We start from the raw sequence: 7,642 nt of genomic DNA on the forward strand, positions 1-7,642 counted from the left end.
CTCTGTGAGGTCACAGCCCATTCTCCAATGTCACCGAGCTGGTCTCTGATGTCACAGCCAACTCTGTGATATCATAGTCTGCTCTGGGATGTCAGACCTCTTCCCTGTGATGTCACATCTGGCTCTGTTATGTCACAGAGGCAGTCTATCTTGTCATAGCTCCTCAATGACTCCACATAACCACTCTGTGATGTCACACAGCCCACAGCCATCCTCATGTTACCAGAAGATAAATTGTCTACACCAGCTGAGCTGACACAAGGACATTATTCTCCAAAACCCCAGGCCTATGGAAAGCACACAATGCCCATTGTGTGAAAAGGGGAACTGGAAGTTCAGCAGCCTCAGTGTCCTGCCATCTTAGCCAGGCCCACGGGAACACTGGGGTTCACGAGCACCAGAGACCACCAGAGAGATCGCCAGGACAGAAGAATGCATGGGTAAAGGGGAGGGGAAATATGTTAATGATTTTGGGGAAATGATTATCATATGTATGTTTAGTCCAGGACAGTCAATGAATTTGTGAGCAAAATACAGAAAATAAACAGAAACTTTCCTGTACTCAGTACACACAGCTTTGGGAGGATCTATCCCCTGTGCATCCCCCTGAATAAAGAATGCTGCTTCTCTATGCTACATTGGTGTTAAGCAGTTTTCTGTTTTACTGAATTTTTGGTAACGCTCCCACTGCCAAGGAAAGCTCTGTCTCCCACTGTTCACAAACAGAGAAGGGCTGGTGGCAGATGTGGGGCTCGGAAGCTGCCTGGGGCACAGTGACCATGAAATAATAAAGTTTTCCATGTTCTGTGAGAGAAGGAGGGGCAGCAACAAAATTTCTGCACTTTAATTAGGAAGGGCAGGTTTGGCCTATTAAGGATGCAGATTTGGGGAATACCAAAGAAGGTACAGATTTTTTTTTTAAAGAAACAGCCCTTAAAAACAAAGGGGTCCAGGAAGGATGGACACATTTCAACAAAGTAATCTTAAGGGGGAAGGAGCAGCCTGTCCCAGTGTGGCAAAAGATGAGCTAGTGAGGAAAATGACTGGCCTGGCTGTCCATGGATCTTTGGTATGAACTTAAGGGGAAAAAAGAGGATGCATCATTTTGAAAAGACAAACAGGCAACTAAAAAGTATTTAAGGATGTTGTTAGGTTATGCAGAAAGAAAAGGAAAGAGGTGAAAGCTCAAGTAGAGCTTAATCTGGCCACTTCTGTGGAAAATAATAGGAAATGTTTCTATAAATAAAGTAGTAGCAAAACACCAGATAAAGAGAACCTCTACTCTTTATTTGGATGCAGTGGAGAATAGAGTAACTAAAGAAAAGGATGAACTGTTTAACATCTTGTCTGTCTCAATGTTCAATATTAGAACAGGTTGTCCTCAGGACAAGTGTTCTCCTGAGCTGGTAGATGGGCGCAGGGAGCAGAACAGCCCCCTGGAATCCAGGAGGAAGCAGTTGCTGACCTGCTGAGCCACTCAGATGCCCACAGTTGTATGGGATCAGATGGGATCCATCCCAGGGGCATGAGGGAGCTGGTGGATGAGCTCCCCAAGCTGCTCTCCATCATTTACCATCAGTGCTGGCTCAGCAGGGAGGTTCCAGAGGACTGGAGGTGCCAGTGTGAGCCCATCTCCAAGAAGGGCTGGAAGGAGGAGATTGGGAACTCCAGGCCTGTCAGCCTGACCTGGGTGCCTGGCAAGGTTATGGAACAGATCACCTTGAGTGCCATCCCAGGGCATCCACAGGATGCCGAGGGATCAGAGACAGCCAGCATGGATTTAGGGTAGGCAGGTCCTGCCTGACCAACCTGGTCTCCTTTTATGACCAGGTGACCTGCCTGTGGATGTGGGAAAGGCTGTGGATGTTGTGTGCCTGGAATTCAGCAAAGCCTTTGTCTCTGACAGCATTCCCTGGAAAAGCTGCAGCCCTCGGCTTGGGCAGGTTCCCTCCTTGCTGGGAGATTTAAGAGCTGGCTGGAGGCTGGGCCCAGAGAGTGGTGGGGATGGTGCTGCACCCAGCTGATGTCCAGGCACTGGTGGTGTCCCCCAGGGATCTGTGTTGGGCCCAGTCCTGTTTAATATCTCCACTGATGATCTGGGTGACGGGATCAAGTCCACCATTCACAAATTACAGATGGCACCAAGATGGGTGTGAGTGTGGATTCTGTGGGAGTATAGGAGGGCTTTGCACAGTGACCTGGACAGGTGGATCCAGGGGACAAATTCAATAAAATCAGGTTTAACAAGACCAAGTGCCGGGTCCTGCACTTTTGCCACAACAACCCCTGCAGTGCTACAGGCTGGGGAAAGAGTGGCTGGACAGCAGCCAGGCAGAAAGGGACCTGCAGGGACTGATGGACAGCAGGTTGGACATGAGTGTGCCCAGGTGGGCAAGAAGGCCAATGGCTCCTGGCCTGGATCAGGGATGGTGTGGCCAGCAGGAGCAGAGCTGCTGTGCCAACACTGATCTGCCCCCAGCTCTGCACACAGACATTGCTGCTGCAGCTCCAGAGTAGGGAACACAAGGGCATCTCTGGAAAAAAACTTGGCTGGGAGATCCATTAGTTCCTTTAAAGCCACCAAGAGTGCAGCCCCTCATTGACACAGTCTCTGGCCACAGGGAAGGTAGAGACACAAAATGAGAAATGGCAAAAACAATGACATTTCTTTGTGGACAATATGAAAAACTAATAGAAAGGAAAAAGAACAAACCACAACCAAAGCAACAAGAAGTATGAAAGATGTCTTTTAGTACAAGTGATTGGCAGAAATTGACCAGCATTTTAATGTCCCTGAAACCATCCAGTTATCAGTCTCCACACTGCAGCCTTGAGCTCCTGGTTCCTCAGGCTGTAGATGAGGGGGTTCAGGACTGGAGGCACCACCGAGTACAGAACTGACAGGGCCAGATCCAGGGATGGGGAGGACATGGAGGGGGGCTTCAGGTAGGCAAACACTGCCATGCTGACGAACAGAGAGACCACGGCCAGGTGAGGGAGGCAGGTGGAAAAGGCTTTGTGCCGTCCCTGCTCAGAGGGGATCCTCAGCACAGCCCTGAATATCTGCACATAAGAGAAAACAATGAACACAAAACAACCAAATTCCAAACAGATTGAAAACCCAAGGAGCCCAAATTCCCTGAGGTTTGAGTGTGAACAGGTGAGCTTGAGGATCTGGGGTACCTCACAGAAGAATTGGCCCAGGGCATTGCCATGGCACAGGGGCAGGGAAAATATAGTGGCCGTGTGCATGACAGCAGTGACAAAGGCACTGGCCCAGGCAGCTGCTGCCATGTGGACACAAGCTCTGATGCCCAGGAGGGTCTCATAGTGCAGGGGTTTGCAGATGGATACGTAGCGGTCGTAGCACATAAAGGTCAGGAGGTAATACTCTGATCCAAGAAAGAAGAAAACCAGAAAGACCTGAGCAGCACATCCAGTGTAGGAGATGTTCCTGGTGTCCCAGAGGGAATTGTGCATGGCTTTGGGGACAGTGGTGCAGATGCAGCCCAGGTCAGTGAGGGCCAGGTTGAGCAGGGAGAAGAACATGGGTGTGTGCAGGTGGTGGCCGCAGGCTACAGCGCTGATGATGAGGCCGTTGCCCAGGAGGGCAGCCAGGGAGATGCCCAGCAAGAGGCAGAACTGCAGGAGCTGCAGCTGCCGCGTGTCTGCCAATGCCAGCAGGAGGAAGTGGCTGATGGAGCTGCTGTTGAACATTTCCCGTGCCTTGGCTTGGGGATCTGTAAAAAAAGTAATCAGGGAATAATTGGGTTTGGAGTGGACTTTAAATATTCCAGCACAGTCTGGGGGCAATTTCCCCCCACTGCCTGCCCGGGGCTCTGCTGCCTGGAGCTGTCCCTGCCAGCAGCTGCTTCCCTGTGCCCAGGGCTGGGCCCTGCCAGTGCTGCCAGAGCCCAGCCCGGCCCTGGGGGCTCAGCTCTGCCCTGCAGACCCCTGCCAGCTCAGGCACTGCCCAGGGGCAGCTCTGGCTCTGCAGGCTCTGATGGCAACATCAGAGCAACCCTGAGGACGCTGGATAAACGAGACTGATGCAGCTTCTAAGGGGTCCTGTGCTGATTTCTGTCACTGCCTCGTTGAGCAACATCTGAGAAAAATTTTTTTCTCATGCTGGACTGACAGATGAATATCTGTTTGCAATTTCCCATCAAGGCCACCCAGACCAGTAGTTTAAAAAAGCAGGATTTTCCCTTTTATGCTGCTCCTGCCTTGCTCCGCTCCCTGTATAAACTACTTGGAAATGTTCTGCAGTTAAATGCCATGCTGGGAGCAGTCCTGAACAATGCAGCATCCTCACCACACCATGAGAGCCCTCCCAAGCCTTAGCAGCTGTCTCTGTTCACCCAGATCTTGTCCCCCAGTGCTGGGAGCAGCTGCCAGGGCTGTCTGAGAGCTGTCCCTGGCAGGCAGCAGAGTCCCTGCCCCAGCACAGCGCCCTGGGCTGCAGGACCCTGCTCTGCAGGACAGCCCTGGGCACCCCTGGCTGCTCTGCACAAGAGAAAAGCAGAGAATGTACTCACAGAATTTGTAGGCATTGGGATGTTCCAGCTTTAGGAGATCACTCCGGCAGCTGCAGTTGCATTGTCCTGCAGCCAGAGGTTCCTGTGCCAAGGGCTGGCAGTGATTGTGCCCCAGGCACTTCTCAGCACCTTCCCAGCCCTGACTGATTGAAGCTCTCTGTGCTTCTGTGCCTCTCTGCTGTGCCCGGGCTGGCTGCAGGCAGTGCCCCAGCCCTGCTGGGCTGGCAGAAGAGGTGATCATCAAGAGAAATGTGCTTTTGAAGCTTTGCTTGGTTACCAGGAGCTGCCTCTGTGCCAGGAGCCCAGCCCAGCTCACCAGCACAGACACAGTACAAGGACTTTAATGAGCCTCTGGGGCTTTGTGCTCAGGCCCTGACCATCAGTCCCTGAGAGGGAGCTGAAGAAACCTCTCCAGAATTCCAAGGCAGAATCAAACTCCAAAGTTTCTTGGACTTTTAATGGGTCCCACTGAGGAACACAACTGAGAAAGTGTCCCCAGGCCCCAGGCAGAGCAGAGAACTGGAGGCAGTGATGACAGGTGGGGACAAAGAGAAGCCAAGCCTTGGTGCCCTGGGGCACAGCAGCATGGTCTGTGCCACCAAGGGCTGGGAGAAGAAACCTTCTTCTGAGGCACTGGGGCTTTCTGGCACAGCCCCAGCCAGGCTGGGCACTGTCAGCCCCTTGTCCTGCCCTCAGCATCCCCCATTAGCCCACATCCCAGTGGCCTCAAGGATCTGCTGTAAGGAGTCCCTGGGGAGCCTTGCTCAGGAATGGCCCTGTGGGGACTCCTTAATGCTCCCTGCAGGGACCGCAGGTGTTTCAAAGGACTTTGGGTTTGGCTTTTGCCTTGGAGTCTCTGAGAGGTCTGTTCAACCATGGCCTCCAATTATCTGCTTTAATTAGTCCCTGGAGAGGCTTTGTCAGTAACAACACTCAGTGGGGCTCATTAATGCCTCAAGGTACTTCAGTTATTTCAAGGTACTTGGCATTTCCCTTCTGATACAGACTCTGTGAAGTGTTTGTGCAGTCATGGCCCCAGTTATCCACTTTAACGTGTCCCTTGAGAGCTTTGTACAGACACTCAGTGAGGCTCATTAATACCTTGAGATACTCAAGGTTTTTAAGGTACTTTATGGATTTAAGGATAGTTTTAAGTACTTTTAAGAATTTTCCTTTCCACACCGAGTCTCTGAGAAGTTTTTGTGCCATCCTGGTCTCCAATTCTCTCTTTCAAGAAGTCCATGAGGAGCCTGTGTTGGGTATCGTCCCCCTTTCTCTTTTACAACAAAGATGGAACTGAAAGAATTTTTAAGACTTTCTGAAAGCATCCAAACAAACATGGGACAATCACAATACAACAACAACCACTAAGAGAATTAATAATCCTGTTTTAGCTAGACATCATCCAACCATTCAGTTCCTTGTATTGGAAGAGTTTTTTGAACTAGTCTTTGTTTTCCACTTGAAGCTTCTTGAACTCTTCATTCAGTACTTGAATGCTCTTGTGGATTGACTCACTGTGGCTGCAGAGGTTCATGCATCACATGCCCTCAGAGTCTACTCGGCCATGCCCATGTGCCCAGAGTAAAAACTCTATCACTGTTCTGCAAGGTGGCATGTCTGATGGTCTCTATGTCTGAGAGCTGGCCACTCAATGTGTGGGACGTAGCACAGTTTTGCTTACTTAAGAGGCACCCAAGATGGTCTAATTGTCCTAAAGCTTTTGCTGCAGCCACCCAAGGTAGTCCAAATTGAGGGTGCTGCCACCTGATACCTGGATTGGAGCTTGCAATGCCATCTCTTTGATATCATCCAATACTTCTCTGGGGATGCCTGCTGCTTGATCAGCTGGTAGGCTGTGTTGTCTTTCTCCAGCTAGATGGTTGATTGTCAATTCCACCCTTGCATCATTATTAACATAGTCTGCTATTAATTCATTAAGTAAACACTTCCATCCCCCTTCCCCCAGGGTGTATTCTGTAGGTGATAACAAAATGGTCATAATATGTTTTAAATCAGGGAGTTAGGGCATGTGCTGTAAACATGGCTGTCATTAGCCCTTTAAAACAAAGTAAGTCCTTCCTATGCTCTTTAGCTGCTTGTGAAGATCCTTGATTTCCCCATAAACCAGTGGCTGAGACCTGGGATTCTGCCCCCTTCCTTCATAACATATGGGTGCAACGAGGAGTTTCCTAACTATTTCCCAGTCTCCTTCCTTAATTAGATGGTGGACTTCTAGGGTGGAGTTCTGGAGGCATGGCCCAGGGTGAAGGTGGAATAATTGGCAGTGGGGGCATGACCCACAGTCGAGGCGGTAGAGTCTAGAGGTTCGTTCTGGGTGGAAGAGAATGTTGTGATAGCAGGAAGTGGAGGAGCCAAGATGGCAGGAAGGTGGTCAGGCCACATTCAGGCTCCTTCCATCTCGAGTCTCCAGGTCACAGTGCTCCAAGAGGGTGTGTTCATCACCATCTTGGAGCATGGTGGAAGGTCCAAGAAATGCAGGTTTGAGAGGAAGTCCTGAGTTAGGAGTTACCAATGGATTGAGTTTTCGACACACCGCTTGCTGGTGAAGGGTCTCAAGAATAGTGTGGGAGATGGGGAGTATGTGGGGTGCAATGGGGTCCCTTTAGATTGAAAGGTTGTACAATTTACCTCCCACTGAGTCCCAAAATTTGGTAGTATATAGATTTTTTTCAGCAGGGGCATCTGGAAAAATTTTAATGATCCACCTCACAATTGATTTTAATTTGCTCTTTGTAAATATTTTGTCATGATCAGTGAGAATTAACAAAGCATCCATATATGCTCCTTTCTACTTTGGACATCTGGCTGCCCATTTTTCTTTTTATCCACCTTAGGGGGAACAGCCACTGAACACTCCAATTTCATAATGGGATGTGGGCTCATACTATAAAAACACAGCGGCAAAATGGGCAATAAATGTCTTGCATTTCCACAAACCTACCTGCAATCCTTCGCCGGTTAAACCATCATTGTCCCTGCAGATCCTGGCCAAGGTCCCTCGAAGCAATGATGAATCTGCCAGGCTGGCACAATCCAAAATTACAGGGGACACTGGCCTACCCACCAGTTAACCCCAGCTG

This window comes from Melospiza melodia, unplaced genomic scaffold, assembly GCF_035770615.1.
Source record: "Melospiza melodia melodia isolate bMelMel2 unplaced genomic scaffold, bMelMel2.pri scaffold_44, whole genome shotgun sequence".
Lineage (NCBI taxonomy): Eukaryota > Metazoa > Chordata > Aves > Passeriformes > Passerellidae > Melospiza > Melospiza melodia.